This window comes from Podarcis cretensis, assembly GCF_951804945.1.
Source record: "Podarcis cretensis genome assembly, chromosome: 2".
Classification (NCBI taxonomy): Eukaryota; Metazoa; Chordata; class Lepidosauria; order Squamata; family Lacertidae; genus Podarcis; species Podarcis cretensis.
This window is the reverse complement of record NC_137171.1, coordinates 123,096,113-123,114,244: the sequence shown is the minus strand read 5'-3', so window position 1 is coordinate 123,114,244 and position 18,132 is coordinate 123,096,113.

Genomic DNA, 18,132 nt, shown 5'->3' with positions numbered 1-18,132 from the left:
CTTAGCTTCATTGAAGGACCCAGGCAGCTTCCTGGCTAGGAAAGCCACCATGAAGCAGATGGCAGAAAGGAAGCCCATGTAACCAAGTGAACCATAAAACATGGCAGCAGACCCTTCATTACATTGTAGGATGATCTGCCCAGGTTGGGAGCTCATGTCAGAGTCTGGGAATGGGGGAGAGGTTCCCAACCAGATAGCAGAGATGATCACTTGGACACTGGAACAGGAAAGGACAATGGAGTTGGCCAGACTCTTCCCCAGCCATCTCCTCACCTTGTTCCCTGGCTTTGTGGCCAGAAAGGCCAGCACCACATTGATGGTTTTGGCCAACACAGAAGAGACGGCAACTGAGAAGATGATGCTGAAGGCAGATTGCTGGAGAAGGCAAGTGGCTTTCTTTGGCCGGCCAATGAAGAGAAAGGAGGACAAAAAAGAAAGCAGGAGGCAGAGAAGGAGGATGTAGGAGAGGTCCCGGTTGTTGGCTTTGACTATGGGAGTTTCCTGGTATTTTATGAAGATCCCTAACACAAAGCCTATGGTTAAGGACAAGAAGAGGGCAAAGGAAGATAGGACAATCCCCACGTTTTCTTCATAAGTCAAAAAGGTGATGATCTTGTGGACACATTGATCTCGGGCCTTGTTTGAATGTTGATCGTTTGGACATTTGACACAACGCTCTGCATCTGCAAAAAAAAAGACTAATAACAGCCTTATATCTAACAGGACCTTTTTTACTTTAAAGAAGGAAATCTTGGGGCGGGGCATGCATAATGGTATCACAATTGAGAGGGTTCTTCTGCACACCTCACAATAACTCCATCAGATGATTTATAGTGAGAAACGCAGGCTTTTGTGAATTTATGCATTCATTCCTGCTTCTCGATGGACAGGCATTTATTGATTTATATGTTTCTATCCTGCTTTTCAAGCAGATTGCAATATTAGCAAACAAATAAAATACTAATCTGTAAAGAAGTGGACTGCAACCCAAGTCCATAAGAAAACTCTTCCTATAGATGGTGGCTATCCAGTGTTAATCCAACTCAGAAGAGATCATGAAAATAGACATAAGTAACCTCAGACCTATGCCCTCTTCCTGAAGGGTGGTCCTTTACACTGAAGCCACCCACCTTCCTGAGTGGAGATGGTCCCTTCTGGGCAGGGAATGCAGTCATAGCAGCAAAGTGGCTTTCCTTCCTGAACCATCCTGAGGAACCCAGGGTGACATCTTTCCACACACCTGGAAGGTGGCAGGGGCTAGACATAAAAGCAAGGAGTGCCAAAGGAAATGTGTCAGAGCTAATTTATCCATTGAAATAAGGCACAGTTGGGAAGGATTCAATGCTGACTCCACAACCATGGTTTACCTATAAGCTTGTAAGTGTGCAAAACTATAACTCCATTGCCACTTGAGGTCTGTTTAGTGCAGGGCAGCCAAATGGGGTCACAGGGCCCCCGTGCTCCAAGAGCTGTATTGGCTGCCTGTTTGGTATGGAACCCAATCCATGGTGCTGGGACTTGTATGAAAGGTCCTTAAATGTTCAGGACCCAAGGACTTAAATGAGATGTATAAGAGAAGCCTTGCTTGCCGTCCAACAGACCAGCAGAACAACCTGCATGCAAACACACAACAGGGCCTTGTCTTCTGTGGCATCCTGGATGTGGGAATTCTAAGGAAGGGCAAGCTAAAAGTATAATAAATAATTATACTGCTTCCCTGTTCATTCCTGTGTCCACTTCCCTTCTTCTGTTTATTCTCCTGGGTCCAATTTTATAGTGCATACCTGTCCTCTAAGGTCAAAATAGATGTGGTCAGGGTGAACACAGTGGAAACTGCTATTTTCAAGTTTGCATTCAATAGAATTTTTCATTACCTATTTTACACACATCCTAAATAAACAGATACCCCGCCCCAAGCCTCACTGTTAGATCTTGAATGTTGGCATTGGAAAGCATTTGAAGGAACACACACACACACACACACACACACACACACACACAACCTGGTACACTTATTACACCTTGAAGAACTGGAAAAACTGTGAAATGAAAGAGATAATTTGTCCCACCTTATAGTTCCAATTGAGCCATGCAATGGCGTTCTGATCGATGGTGAACTGTACATCTGAGGATCCCTGTCTGCTGATACTCCCAAGCTTCAATTTAGAAATGGACTTATTGGTAGACTTCATCCAGTTCACAATGTCCAGGTCAGCTGCCAACTCTCCATTCTCATCCAAGTACACTCTGTCCATGGAAGAATTGTAGAACTGGGAGTTCCCCATGAAAGGGTGGAGCTAGAATGGCAAAGAGAACAGCAGCATTTAGAAGACAGGAACCCACCTTGGCTACTCCATTTCACCCATTTCTTGCTTGGCTCTCCTTTGAACAGTGGCTGAGAGTTGTGTGTCCTTAAAAAGTTGGCTACATTAATTCAAGGGAACATACAGGTAAGAAGGACTAAGGCTGCCATCCTGTATATGCATATCAGGGAACATGTTTAACTGAACCTAAAATGATGTTTTGCTAGACCTAAGTTAGTAGTGAAGGAAAACCTGTACTTTTATTACACAGCTAGACACAACTGTCTTTCTTCCTTCAGCATAAATGTGGGCTGGCGGAGCTAACTGTTAGGTGTGATTGGAGCTGGTTGACTGACTACCAAAAGAGAGCTCACTAATGGCTCCTTGTCATCTTGGGAAAAAGTGACAAGTGTCTATGTTGGAAAAGGGAATACCTGCCATGGCTGTAGCCTTTGAGCTTCCAGCTTCATCACCCTCTGCTGAGAATACGCAGCATTTAAGGCACGTGCCACAGTTTGGACAGTGTTGTAGATCTTGCCGCTGCCAAGAGAGAGGATTCTTTGCAACAAATCTTGTGGCAGCATCTCCCTTTTCTCTCTCTCTCTGCATCTGGTCCAGCCTTTCACTGATGGTGCATGCCTTAAATAGAAACAATTATAATCTGTCTCCACAATCTTTTTCATAAGAGGGAAAAGGTGAGGGAGAATATCATAGTTTCTCCATTCCTTTATCATAATAGGGAAGGAAAGAAAACCATGGATATGTTGGAAAGATATGCTACTGTGCATTAAGTCCAAGGTGAGTTCCCCCATAGCTGTTGTGATCAAGACTTTCCCTGAAAGAGGTTTTATTAACATGCCAAATACAAATTGTATCATTTGTATTCCAATTAAGATATAATTGGTGTCCACGTAGTAAACAAATACATGGACTTGTCTCCACTTGAAGAAGGAAAGATAATTGATCACTGCACCATTCTTATTCTCCAGTGGGATATTTTGTAGGATGCCGACACAAATCCCCCTCTCAATGAGAACAGGCATCAAGGTCCTCTTGAACCTCTCTCCGTTGTCAGTTTCTGGCACAAGGAGACCAATAAAAGTCCATCTGAAGTGCTGGAGCAGCTTAACAATCCCTGGGTACAGAGCTTCTTCTTTGGGGACCATCCGGTAGAAAAACGGAAACTGCCTCTTATCATTTGCACCATGAGAGACAAAAGCATAGCTGACCTGGGAAGAAAAGAAAGATTGTTGGCTTGTTTTGGCTCAAAGCCCACATAGTTCTTACCTCAGATAACAAACATTTCCCATGTAGAGATAAATCGTCCCAGACCCAGAAAACAGAAGCCCGCTTTTATCTGTATGGATTCCTTGAATTTCTGTTTTTATATGCTTTTTTATACTACTTTCATCTTGCATTTCTAATTTAATGACATTGTTACCGTTTTGATGTTGTGCAACACATGGGTGTTTTTTAAAAAATGAAGTGACTTGTAAAAGTTTTAAATAAATAAAAATTCAGTGTTTCACTCAGAGGAAACCAGTCCACTTTCCTTAGTATTTAGATACACAGACACCTGTACCACAATGTTTCTATCCTATTCCACTTTTACACATACAGAGGGGCAGAAGAAATTCATTGCTATTCAGGTATCCATCTGAATCTGCAAACAAGATCAGAAGACCCAGAGAAGCGGTGGGGTGAACGATTTGTCCAGTTATGAATGAGATCTCTGAAAATACTTTTGTCCAGAACTCTTAATTTGGAGCAGTCCTGCCACGCATGTCACTGGGTTATAATGTTTTGACAGCCCCTCCAGCATAAGGGGGGAGCACCCCTTTGTGCAAAAGATATTAATTGTGGTATGAAGTACCAGCCATGTATTATTTTCATGGAGAGTTCCCTAGTTTGAACCAAAGAATGCCCTGAAGCAGAACTTACTCCAGTTCTACATGAATTCCTCAGTTGTGTTCTCAGTATGACTACTACTACTACTACTACTACTATTTTAAAACAAAATAAAAAAAAATCCGTCCAGTAGCACCTTAAAGACCAACTAAGTTAGTTCTTGGTATGAGCTCTCGTGTGCATGCACACTTCTTCAGATACACTAAGTTAGTTCTTGGTATGAGCTCTCGTGTGCATGCACACTTCTTCAGATACACTGAAGAAGTGTGCATGCACACGAAAGCTCATACCAAGAACTAACTTAGTTGGTCTTTAAGGTGCTACTGGAAGGAATTTTTTAAATTTTGTTTTGACTATGGCAGACCAACACAGCTACCTATCTGTAACTACTACTATTTTAATTATCCATCTTTTCCACTGATGAGAACATAAGGTGGTTTCCAGATAAAATAAGAACAGCTAAAAACATAGAAAAAATCATTAAAACAATACAGTGGTACCTTGGGTTACATACGCTTCAGGTTACATATGCTTCAGGTTACAGACTCTACTAACCCAGAAATAGAACCTCAGGTTAAGACCTTTGCTTCAGGATGAGAACAGAAATCGCAGCAGGAGGCCCGATTAGCTAAAGTGGTGCTTCAGGTTAAGAACAGTTTCAGGTTAAGAATGGACCTCCGGAATGAATTAAGTATTTAACCCGAGGTACGTTCGAATCCCTGCGGCGGGGTGCGCCCCCGCTGCTCGGTCCCAGCGCCTGCCAACCTAGCAGTTCGAAAGCACCTCCAGGTGCAAGTAGATAAATAGGGACCGCTTACCAGCGGGAAGGTAAACGGCGTTTCCGTGTGCGGCTCTGGCTCGCCAGAGCAGCGATGTCACGCTGGCCACGTGACCCGGAAGTGTCTCCGGACAGCACTGGCCCCTGGCCTCTTGAGTGAGATGGGCGCACAACCCCAGAGTCTGTCAAGACTGGCCCGTACGGGCAGGGGTACCTTTACCTTTACCTTTTTCACCACTATACCTATGATTTTGATTTGAAGTAAAAGTTGGATTTAATAGAATTTTTAAAGAATATAACTAAGCCTTTAATGGTGCCCAAGATACCTATAATAATTCAAATTAATGAGATTGGTTGTCTTGCAGCTTCATTTTTAATAGATACAAACAGCTAAAAACATAGGGAAAATAGATAGGCGAGAGGAAATGAATGTAGCAGGAACCTCAAAGCCACTGAAGAGGATTATCTCCAAAGGAGTGTGCAGCACATCTATCGCCAATAGGATATCATCTTGTTCATTTTAATAAAGTCAGCATTGTGATTCTGCTACAAATTCTGAAAGAACTCCTTTGAGAAGAGATACTCGTTCGAGAGAATCTAGATATGTGTCTGTCCACCAAGAGAAATCACTCCCAAATCACTCTTCTGTCTCACTTTGCCCATCTCTTTTACCCCCTTTTTAGTTCTCTGCAATGAGGCTCAGCCAGAAAATGCCATATCCCTCTCCATTCCTACCTGTGGGATTTTATAGATGCCCAATGTGCCTGAAAGCAAGATGGAGTTTTGAGAGTCAGCCATTTCCAGAACAGTCAGTAAATCATTCCGTCTTCCACATTTGTAGTTTGGAATATTTGCCTTCCCGGTAGACAGCAGGTCTAGCAAAGCGTCATAGGTCACCCTTCCATCAAAAAAGTTCTCATGGATGCTGTAGCCCAGGGTGATGTTGAAGGAGAGCCTGGCATTCTGGTTGAACTCTTGAATGGCAAGCAAGAAGGAGAGCACCTCCCAGTACTTTGTGCTCCCTTTCCTGCAAAAATATACAGATTGTTTCGTCATCCATCCTGCAGTTAGTGATGTAGCAGATTTATCTGAGGGATTTTTAAAGGAAGCTTTAACCGGTGATATAAAAACCTGGATTTTATTTCCAGAACTTTACTTGTTCTTACACTGATTCAGAACCAAAGCCAGCAGCTCAAAAGCTCACCTAATTATATATCATTGGGAGAGAGGGAGAGAGGGGATAGCCTTTGTGAAGGAACTGCACTGCTAAAAAGGAATAAATGTATTGTATTTATTTTTGGGGGGACATTTGGGGTTGATTTGTTTTCTAGAACAAATCTTGGTTGGCAGTCATTTGACTCTTCTTTGATTTTTAGTATGTTTATGGACCTACAGCCTAAAATCAAATGTATCTCAAATGTATGATTGTGGGGAGAATAACTCCTTCCCCATAAAATATCTTACAGGTTAAAGCTGGTAGAGGGAGTCCTGTTGAAGGTTTGTTCATGAAATATGGCTTTTGTGGGGGAGATGATCCCACTAATGAGGTGGTCTCCTGGCCTGTAATAGTTGAATGGGTCTATGTGACTCCTCTCCAAAGTTAATGAGCATTTTGCTTTCTGCATCTCACAGTCTGCATAAGGCAGTAGCAGCAGCAGAAGAAGAACAACAAGAAGAAGAATCACTGTCATTCTGGGACTGCCTGGAACAGCCCTCTCTGTTGTGTATTCTTCCCTCAGTTCATTAAATGAAGCCAAACCCTTCTTGTAAAGCTGATGAAGTCCAAACAAGACTTCACATCTGAAGGTATAGAAGACAAGCTCATGACTATATATTCTGACTCACCTGCCCTAAACCTCTGTCCAAGCTGTTGATGACATTTATGCCCCTGTCCTTTCCACCTTGAATGCACAATGTTACCTCATGTAGTTCTTGTTTTTGGTTTTTATTTTAATGGCATCAGATATGATCTTTGGACAAATCCCAGAAGTTTTGGTGTGTAGAAATGAGGAGGGTCACTGTGATTTTGATAGCCATAAGGGAGATAAGCATTGGCTCTGCAGCATCCTGCAATCTTTACATGGCTCCATCCTCAGGTGCAGGGTTGGAGAAAACATGTTTTGCAACAGCCCTCAGATGTCACTCTAGACTCTAAAATGGCGAAGGGAAAGACTCTCCTCCCTGCAAGAGAGGGGAGTGGTTGTGGCTGGGAGCCGGTCTCCGCCTCAAGCAGGGGGTGTTTGCCCCCTGCCTCCCACTCGCCTGGCTGGCGCCCACGCCCTCGGCCAGGCACCCAACCAGGTGCCTTCAAGGGGGCGTGTACAGCAGCCTAAATTGCTGCGGCGCCAGCCTCCAGACCTCACTTTTTGCCGTCCCGTCGTGAGTCACCCACCCTCCACTCCCTTAGAGCAGGGTTCCCAGTTTTCTTTTGGCCTTGCTATGGACCTTAGGTTGGTCGCCCTGGTTGTCCAGGGGGCCTGGTAGGAATTTTTCCATTTGGCATTAGGCTTTTTGGTTTTTTCGCCTACCTCGTAGCAATCGTCACAACTTTCGTGGTATTGGTGGGTAGGTTAGGCATTGGAATAATGTGTTGTGGTGTGTCGAAGGGCTAGGTGTGGCCATCGCCTATGCCTTCAATTTTTGGGTATTCCGTTAAAGGAATCCGGCGGTCGTGTACGCTGTCCGATGCCTGCTTGGCGGGAGGCCGTGGCACGACCCTCGGTGACATCAGGGGAGAGCCTATAGTTGGATTAGCATCAACAGGCTCCACCTACTGGTGAATAAACCCCCTTTGTCTTTTAGACTCACCCTTCTCCGAGTGGGTGGAGTCAGCTGACGTAATCCTATGCCTGAGCCAATACCTTTTCACTTGCTGTAATCAATAAAGTTGTGGCCTTTTCTTTTTTTATATATAGATATTTATTAAAATTTTGCAATTTAATACAAAAAGAAAAGACAACAGACAAAAAAGCAAAAATACACAATTAAAACAAACAAAACAAAACAAATATAGTTCCCATTTCTTATTTCCATTACCTTGTATCCCGGACCTCCTCTCACCTCCCCCTTTTGTATTCCAATTCAGATTCTTAATTCAGCAAATCCTTATTATAACTTAGTATAACTTATTTTAGCTTGTTGTTCAACCTTTACATTACAGCTGGTAACCATTTAATTTCTGTCCAACATCATTCTAACATTCATTAATTTTGCAGTATTTCTGTAAATAGTCTTTAAATTTCCTCCATTCCTCTTCCGCCGACTCTTCTCCTTGGTCTCGGATTCTGCCAGTCATTTCTGCCAAAGTTGTGGCCTTTTCTTGCCCATTAACCTTATATCACGTGTCCTTGTGTTTCATTCCACTGCGCGGGGTTCGGGTCCTTGAACCACAAGTAGCAGCTGAACATATCTAAACTTTTTGGAAAAGCACATTCACAAGAGACAGGGTCAACATTTGGTTTTCAGACAGTGGGGAGGAAACTCTGCTCTATAAACTAGATTAGGCCCATCATATCCCCCTCCCCTTTTGACCTGTATGGCTGTTACGGTCAATCTGTGTCATCCCAACAACCCTTCACTTGACATATCTTTTCTTTCTTTCTTTTAATATGATTTTTATTAATTTCTTTTTTAACTCAATATTTCAGCATACCAATAGCAAAACAAATAAATTCTTTGCTCTACTGAGCTCATGACTTCCCTCCATCCCTTCAACCAGTTTTTAATTTTCAGATCTTTGTGTCACACTTTATATCCTCTACTTCAGACCTTTATATCCTTATAATCAACTCTGTCTCTTTTTTGTTCTTTTTTTAGATTTTTATTGATACAGCAAGAAAAGAAAAAAGAGAAAATAGAGAAAAAAGAGGAATAACAATAAACACAAAGTTTTCTTAAAAAACAATAAAACATAAATTGGTCTTAAGACTAAAGACCCAACCTCCTGTCTATTCCTTATTTCAGTTTCATATCACTTATTGCCAAACCTCCCATTTTGAGACAAATCCCTGTTTTGATTTATTCTTTATTTTTTTCTGATAGACCATCTAATTTGGCATATTCTGTCAGCTTTTGGATCCAATCTTGTATAGAAGGAATTTCATCATTCTGTCTCAATTGACTATAAAGTTTTGAGATTTACAGTTTTTTCGTTGCAGAATTTATATCAATCCCGCTAGCGTCTTTACATTTTTACAATAGTTATTCATATACTCAATAAATTTGCTCCAATCTCTTGGAAACTTTTGGTCATCTTGATTCTAGATCCTGGCTGTCAGTTTGGCCAATTCCGCATAGTCCATCATCTTCGTCTGCCACTCCTCAATCGTTGGTAATTCCTGCAATTTCCATCTTTGGGCTAATAAAATTCTTGCTGCTGTTGTGGCATACATAAATAGTCTTTGGTCTATCTTTGCAATTTCTTCTCCCATCAAACCAAGCAAAAAAAGCCTCGGGTTTTTTGGGAAAGGTATATCTAATTATCTTTTTTAGTTCATTGTAGACCAATTACCAAAATACATTTATTTAATCACATTCCCACCACATATGATAAAAATCTCCATCTTTCTCTCCATACTTCCAACATAGTTTGTTCCTCATCCTATACGGCCAATTTCACCGGGGTTAAGTACCACCCACCTGACATTTCTTTTCAAGGAGTGCTCAGGAAAGAAATGTGGGTGATTCTTACTCAGTATGCCTTCTGAGAAGACCTACCAAGGCTTGCATACTTCACACTCTTATTCTCTTTTACAGAGAGTAGCAGCTCTCTGCCATATATACCTTGGTCGAGAAGCCAGTCCTGAAGCTCACCCAAGTTGGGTTGGACTCGATGGCCCTTGTGGTCTCTTCCAACTCTATGATTCTATGATTCTAAGTTCTACTTGGTGCCAGGAGTGCGCAGTGTCTCCTCATCCACCCTATAGTAAAGTGAGCAGAGGTCCTGCTGTCGATGTGAGCAGCAAAGGTTAGCAAATGATGCTTGCAGGTCATCTTTTCTGGATCTTGCCACTGACTCATCTAGTCCAGCATCCTGTTCTCACATTGGCCAAGCAAACACATATGGGAAACCCCACAATCAGGGGTCTTAGCCAGCCCTAAAGAACTCACTCCTGGATTCAAGCTTCATAGAATCATAGAGTTGGAAGAGACCACAAGGGCCATCAAGTCCAACCCCCTGCCAAGCAGGAAACACCATCAGAGCACTCCTGACATATGGTTGTCAAGCCTCTGCTTAAAGACCTCCAAAGAAGGAGACTCCACCACACTCCTGGGCAGCAAATTCCACTGTTGAACAGCTCTTACTGTCAGGAAGTTCTTCCTAATGTTTAGGTGGAATCTTTTTTCTTGTAGTTTGGAACCATTGCTCCGTGTCCGCTTCTCTGGAGCAGCAGAAAACAACCTTTCTCCCTCCTCTATGTGACATCCTTTTATATATTTGAACATGGCTATCATATCACCCCTTAACCTCCTCTTCTCCAGGCTAAACATGCCCAGTTCCCTTAGCCGTTCCTCATAAGGCATCGTTTCCAGGCCTTTGACCATTTTGGTTGCCCTCCTCTGGACACGTTCCAGTTTGTCAGTGTCCTTCTTGAACTGTGGTGCCCAGAACTGGACACAGTACTCCCGGTGAGGTCGGACCAGAGCAGAATACAGTGGCACTATTACTTCCCTTGATCTAGATGCTATATTCCTATGGATGCAGCCCAGAATTGCATTGGCTTTTTTAGCTGCCGCGTCACACTGTTGGCTCATGTCAAATAGGGTGGATATGGCTCAGGGCCTTGGCTGAACCCACTGAAAAGCTCTATTAAACATTACTCTTCCTCTTTGCAGATGCAGAGCATTGCACCAAGTGTCTAGAAGATCACCATCCAAACAAGGCCCAGTATAAATGTGTACCCAAGATAACCGTCTTCCTCGCTTATGGAGAATATTTAGGGATCCTCCTAACTTCCTTTGCCCTCTTATTGTCCTTAACCACAGTGATTGTGCTAGGAATCTTCATCAAATACTTTGACACTCCTATAGTCAAAGCCAACAACAGGGACATCTCCTACATCCTCCTTGTATCCCTCCTCCTTTCCTTTCTGTCCTCCTTCCTCTTCATAGGCCAGCCAAGGAAAATGACCTGCTTTCTCCGACAAACAGTCTTCAGCATCATCTTCTCAGCTGCTGTCTCTTCTGTGTTGGCTAAAACCATCACTGTAGTGCTGGCCTTCCTGGCCACTAAGCCAGGGAACAGAGTGAGGAAATGGCTGGGGAAGAGTCTGGCCAACTCCATTGTCCTTTCCTGTTCCAGTATGCATTAGGAAGAACTTCCTGACAGTAAGAGCTGTCCGACAGTGGAATTTGCTGCCAAGGAGTGTGGTGGAGTCTCCTTCTTTGGAGGTCTTTAAGTAGAGGCTTGACAACCATATGTCAGGAGTGCTCTGATGGTGTTTCCTGCTTGGCAGGGGGTTGGACTCATGGCCCTTGTGGTCTCTTCCAACTCTAGGATTCTATGATTCTATACTCATGTAAAAAAACAAGCTGATTCCTGGAATGTCTGTGGGCTGGATTTAGAAGGCAATTGGGCCGGATCCAGCCCCCAGGCCTTAGTTTACCTACCCATGGAATAGATGTTTCTGTCAATTTGCATTTCTTAGTACAGAAAGTATTGATCTGATGTGTAGAGATCTTTCCTATTCTAATTAATTCAAGAGGGTTCTGGGTGAAAGAAACAAGCAGAAGGTTCGTGATGTTTGGGTTACTCCTTCAGAGAAGCTGAGTACGGCTGGCTTAAACTGGTTCTGTTATCTCTTTCAGTCAAGGTAATGCTGACTATAAAAAGTAGGGCCGGAAGGAGCCCGGGTTTCACTCTCTCTTTCCATCTCTTTTTCTTCTGGTGTGGTACCTCGGGTTGAGAACTTAATTCGTTCCAGAGGTCCGTTCTTAACCTGAAACTGTTCTTAACCTAAGATAGCACTTTAGCTAATGGGGCCTCCCGCTGCCTCCTCGCTGCCGCACAATTTCTGTTCTCATCCTGAAGCAAAGTTCTTAACCCAAGGTACTATTTCTGGGTTAGTGGAGTCTGTAACCAGAAGCGCCTGTAACCCGAGGTACCACTGTACCGTACACTTATAAAAGCTTAAGGAACATACAATGAAAAGAAATATATGATTGCCCCCCCACCTGATTGAACCACTTTGGCCACACAATGGCCTCCTGGTCGATGGTGCACTTCAGGTCTGGCGAAGCCTGTCTGTCAATACTCCCAAACTTCACTCTGAGTACAGACCTATTGGGGAACACCACCCAGTTCACAATGTCCAGGTCAGCTACCAGCTCCCCGTTCTCGTCCAAATACACTAAGTCCATGGAAGCATTGTAGAACTGGGAATTTCCTAGGAAAGGATGGAGCTAGAATGGTAGAGAAAAGAGCAGCATTTAGAACATGGGAAAGGACACTGACTGCATTTCTGCCCATTTCATGCTTGGAGCAGCTCTGATTTGGGGCTGGTTGCAGACTCAAGTAGCTCAGTCAATTATGGTTCTCTCGGTTTCTCATTTTTTCCAATCTTGAATTCCGTTCTCCATGTACTTCATCCAGCTTCATCAGCATTTTAGTGCCCATTTCTTCTAATGGACACTTTTTTGTATGTGCGTTTGGCTAATATATACACACTACGATATATATTTCTCTAATTTTTTATGCACACCTGCCCCAATATAAGCGTTTTTCTAAGCACTGGTTGGAGAACTGCATCAAACAAAAACTAATAAAAGTGGGGATTTCAAAGGATGGCTGTGCTTCCCTTCTTGAATTGTTTCTGAAAGTATGGATTAGGTAGGTTTCCCCCTTTTAAATCAAACTGAAACAAGTTTCTAATATGGACTCACAGCACACACTCTCCCTCAGAGCTGTGTGCTTGGTGGAGAGAGTAGGGTGCCAGAACATAGCCAGGTGGGTATTGCCTGGTATGGAGAAGGAAGGAAGGCTTAGAGAGAGCCTGAGGAATGTTATCTCCCCTGCCCAAAAGAACTCCAGGTAACAGGAGTGATTGGGACTTGTCACCAGAAGGGTTGTGTCCTCTGAGGCCAGTGTAACGAAGCAAAAATTGGAACAGGAACTGGGTTTGCAATTTTTCACTTTACCACTCCACATTCTCTAGTGATGAGGAGCTCTCTATGTCCTAAACCAGGGATTCACAAACTTTTTCAGACTGTCTATGATGGAAAAGAAAATACCGTACCTGCCATGGCTGTAGCCTTTGAGCTTCCAGTCTCTCCCTCACCCTTTGCTTAGATCTAGATGAATATGCAACATTTAGGGCATGTGCCATGGTTTGGACAGCATTGTAGATTCTGTGGCAGTCCAGAGAAAGGCTTCTTTGCAGATGATCTTGGGCCAGCAGCACTTCTGGTTTCTCTCTCTCTCTGCATCTTGTCCAGCCTTTCACTGACAACGCATCCTTTAAATAGGAACAACGAAAAGATTTGTCCCAAAACTGCTTGATAGCAAAGAAAAAGGGCTCAAAGTCATCATATTTGGTCCTTTCATTTGTCTCAATAAAGAAGGAAAAAATACCACAGATTTTTTTGAAAGATAAGCCACTGTACATCAACTCCAAGGAGACGTCCCACATAGCTGTTGTGATCCAGATTTTCCCAACGAGGGATTTCATCTCAAGAGCATTTTGTACAATTAGCATTCCATCTAAGAAATAAGTCATCTCTGCATAGTAAACAAATACATGGACTTGTTTCCACTTGAGGAATGGAAACAAATCCGTCCGTATTGTATTTGTATTCAGTCCTTTGATGGTTAGTGAGATGACAACGCAAACATCACTTCGGGTGAGCACAGGTGTCAAGGTCTTCATGAACCTCTCTCCATCCTCAGTGTCTGGAGCAATGAGACCAATCAATGTCCATCCGAAGTGACGGAGCAGCTTGACAATCCCTGGGTACTGGGCTTCTTCTTTGGGGACCATCCGGTAGAAAAAAGGATACTGCTTCTTATCATTTAGAACATTAGAGACAAAAGCATAACTGACCTGGGAAGGAATGAGAGATTTGTGACTCATTTGAGTTCAAATCAAGGCCCAAATATTTCCAACCCCTGCACTGGAATAATATTAGAAACATAGAATTGTAGAATTGGATGGGACCTTGAGGGTCATCTAGTCCAGTGTTTCCCAACCTTGTGCCTCCAGCTGTTTTTGGACTACAGTTCCCATCATCCCTTGCCACTGGTCTTGCTAGTCAGGGATGATGGGAGTTGTAGTTCAAAAACAGCTGGAGGCACAAGGCTGGGAAACACTGATCTAGTCCAACCCCTGCAATGAAGGAATCTTAACTAATGCATCCTTGACAGATGGCCAGCCGACCTCAGCTAAAATAACCCCCCAAAGAAGGAGAGCCCACTGTCTTCCAAGGGAGTCCATTCTACTGTCAAACAGCTCCTACTTTCAGAAAGTTATTCCTAATGTTCAGCTGGAATCTCCCTCATTGGTTCGGGTTCTAGCACCTGGAGCAGCAGAAAGCAAGCTTGTGCCATCTTCTATATCCTTTAGATATTGGAGGATGGCTATCATATTGAAATAATCACACATAAACATCATATCGGAATGTCTAGAAGAGCTTGCGTATGTAATCTCAGAGCCTCTGTCTATAATCTTTGAGAATTCTTGGAGAACAGGTGATGTCCATGCAAACTGGAGGTGGGCAAATGTTGTCCCCATCTTCAAAAAGGAGGTAACTATCAACCAGTAGGCATGACATCAATACCAGGGAAGGTCCTAAAACAGATAATTCAACAATCTGTCTGTGAGCATTTAAAAAAGGATGCTGTGATTACTGAGGTAACTGTTAGGGTGAATTTGTAACTGGTTTACTATCCAAACCCAAAGAGTGCTCATTTATAGTTCTTCGTCATCCTGGAAAAAAGTAACAAGTAGGGTGCTGCAGGGTTCTGTCCTGGGCCTGTTGTTGTTCAATATCTTTATAAATGACCTGGATGAAGGAATTGATGGAGTGCTCATCCAATCTGTAGATAGGAGAACTAGGCCCAAACTAACAAAATGAATTTCAATAGCAACAAATGTAAGGCTCTGCACTTAAGCAAGAAGAATCAGCTGCACAAATATAAGATGGGGGGACACCTGACTTGCTAGTAGTACATGTGGAAAGGATCTGGGGTAGCTTGTGATCTTAGTAGACCACAAGCTTAACACCTAACAGTAGGATGCAGCAGCAAAAAAGCTCATGCTATTCTTGGCTGCATCAACAGAAGTATAGTGTCCAGATCAAGGAAAGTAATAGTACCACTCTATTCCGCCTTGGTCAAACCACACCTGGAATACTGTGTCCAATTCTGGGCACCACAAATTAAGAAGGATGTTGACAAGCTGGAACATGGGCAGAGGAGGGTGGCCAAGATGACCAAGGGTCTGGAAACCAAGACTTATGAGAAATGGTTGAAGGAGCTGCATATGTTAAGTCTGGAAAAGAAGAGACTGAGAGGAGATATGATAGCCATCTTCAAATATCTCAAGGGCTGTCACATGGATAATGGAATGAGCTTGGCTCTTTACTTAATGCCCCCCCCCAACACTAAAGCTGGTATAAATGGAAAAATAATGTCTGATGGCATTTTGATGAGGATAATGCCATGTGGATGTTGAAAAACATGTATGAGCAACATCAAGTCCATCATAAAATGTTGTATGGAAGCATCCATAGTCTTGTTTTGAAATTGTGCGAAAATATATATGAGTAGAGATGACTATGTGAGAGAAGAAAGATATGTTTCTGTCCTCCAAGAGCAGTGAAATCTATTTCAATTCACCAACAATTCTCTGTTTTAAAAAGTTTCTCTTTCCAGCATCACTTTGAATATACATCCCACGCATTTGTTGCATCCCCTAGATTTAGGCTCAGCCAGCAAATGCCCCACCTGTCTCCATTCCTACCTGTGGAATTTTATATGTGCCCAGCAAGCTTGAAATCCAGATGGAGTTTTGAGAGCCAGACCCTTCCAAAACAGTGAATACATTAGTCTGTCTACCACAGTTGTAGTTTGGAATATTTGCCTGCCCAGGAGACAGCAGGTCCAGCAAGGCATCATAGGTCACCCTTCCATCAAAAAAGTTCTCATGGATGCTGTAGCCCAGGGTGATGTTGGGTAAGAGATTGGGATTCCGATTGATCTCTTGGATGGAAAACACAAAGGACAAAAGCTGCCAGTATTTTGTGGTTCCTTTCCTACCAAAATGTACATATCAGATCATCCTTGAGCATTCAGTGAACATATCAGATTTAAGTCTGGCTGTTTAAGATAAGAAGAGTTTGGATTTGATATCCCACTTTATCACTACCCGAAGAAGTCTCAAAGCGGCTAACATTCTCCTGTCCCTTCCTCCCCCACAACCAACACTCTGTGAGGTGAGTGGGGCTGAGAGACTTCAAAGAAGTGTGACTAGCCCAAGGTCACCCAGCAGCTGCATGTGGAGGAGCGGAGATGTGAACCTGGTTCACCAGATTACAGATTACTCTTGATGATTCACCCTCTTGCCAACACTTTATTTTCTTAACTTTCCATTTTCCTGACCATTGCCTCCTACATTTATTCTCATTATATATGACACATGCAATGGAGTCTATTGTACTCTATAATGCAGATCAAGCAAAGTCATAGCAACTGCACACTCATGCGCACACAAACGCACATACATTCACATGCAGCTGCAGTTCAGCTGCAAACACACAGAGAAGCTAAACACCACCTCCTGTTTCTAATTGTTGAAAGTATCTGAACACCCTTCCCCCAGTTGTCCCACCAAGCCTCACTACCTCTTTTTGAAGACCCCTTTCATGTTCATCTCCCTGGCTGAACATTACTCTGCTCTGATGGCTGCTCATTGCCCCATGTTTGCTCTGCAAACACCTCACTTCCCCCAGCTGCGCAGGACTGTGGATAAGCTAATGATGGGAGCTTCCAGACTGTGGCTATCTTGCGGGTGGGATCCAATGGCACACCAGCAAATTCCGGCCGCACCATTAATGTGGTGGATTTAGGCTCAATTACAACAATCCCTCCAAGCCCAGAGACATTTTTTGGGGGGTAAGGAAAGTGACAGAAAACATACTGGAAAGTGTGGAATAACAACCCCTTGATGGCATGTTGCATGACCTCCCCACAAGTGAATCAGAATGAACACTAATCAATGGGCCATATGGCAGCGACCTAGCAACTGTTGCCTTCTTTAAAATCTTAAGAACGTCCAAGAAGATGCTGAATGAGGATCTTGTACCTGGATGTTACCCTTGCTAACCTAATATTCCATGAATCTTTCTGCATGCATGCTTCCCACAGGAATCTAAGTGACCACTGTGATAAAAGGATGCATTTTGCCTGATTCAGTGGGCTCTTATGTTCTTAGAGGGAGTACTAGATAATGAGAGAAATCCTGGTAAGTGGGGACATTTGGAGCTCATGGAAATGTTACACACACACACACACACACACACAGAGAGAGAGAGAGAGAGAGAGAGAGAGAGAGAGAGAATTTTATCTGCATGCCACCCTTCCACAATTCAAACCAAGCTCAAGGTACTTACAACCACAGGAGCCAACTCCTAGGGACTGAGGTCCCTTCATCCCCCCCGATAAAATATTTGAGGGGGCTGCCCCCCCATTGATGGGCATTGCTATTCAAATGATGCGCGTGTGCCACATCATGTGACAATGCAGGGTGGGGCTTACTTGCCCACCCCCCCATATTTTTTTCAAGTTGGCACCCCTGCTTACAATGTGAAAAATGAATAACTGCAACATAACAAAATGATGAAGAAAAACAAAAAAATTGCAACCATATGGAACCATTTCTGCATAAATCACAATATCTAAAATCAAGATGTAAAAAAAAACCCAACAGCAACATCCCCAGCTCCCACAACAACCCTGCCAAACAACACTGCAGCCCAAGAGTCTGTTCAGCATCCTCAGCTTTTGTAGCTGGTATCAGTCAGCACCCAACCACCTGGCCAGGTGCGAAGAAGATAGGAAGGAAGGGAGCAAATGATAGGAAGCAAAGCACCCATAATTCCATCTCCACAAAATGGCCTACCAAAGAAAGCTGGTAGAGGGAGTGCTCTTGA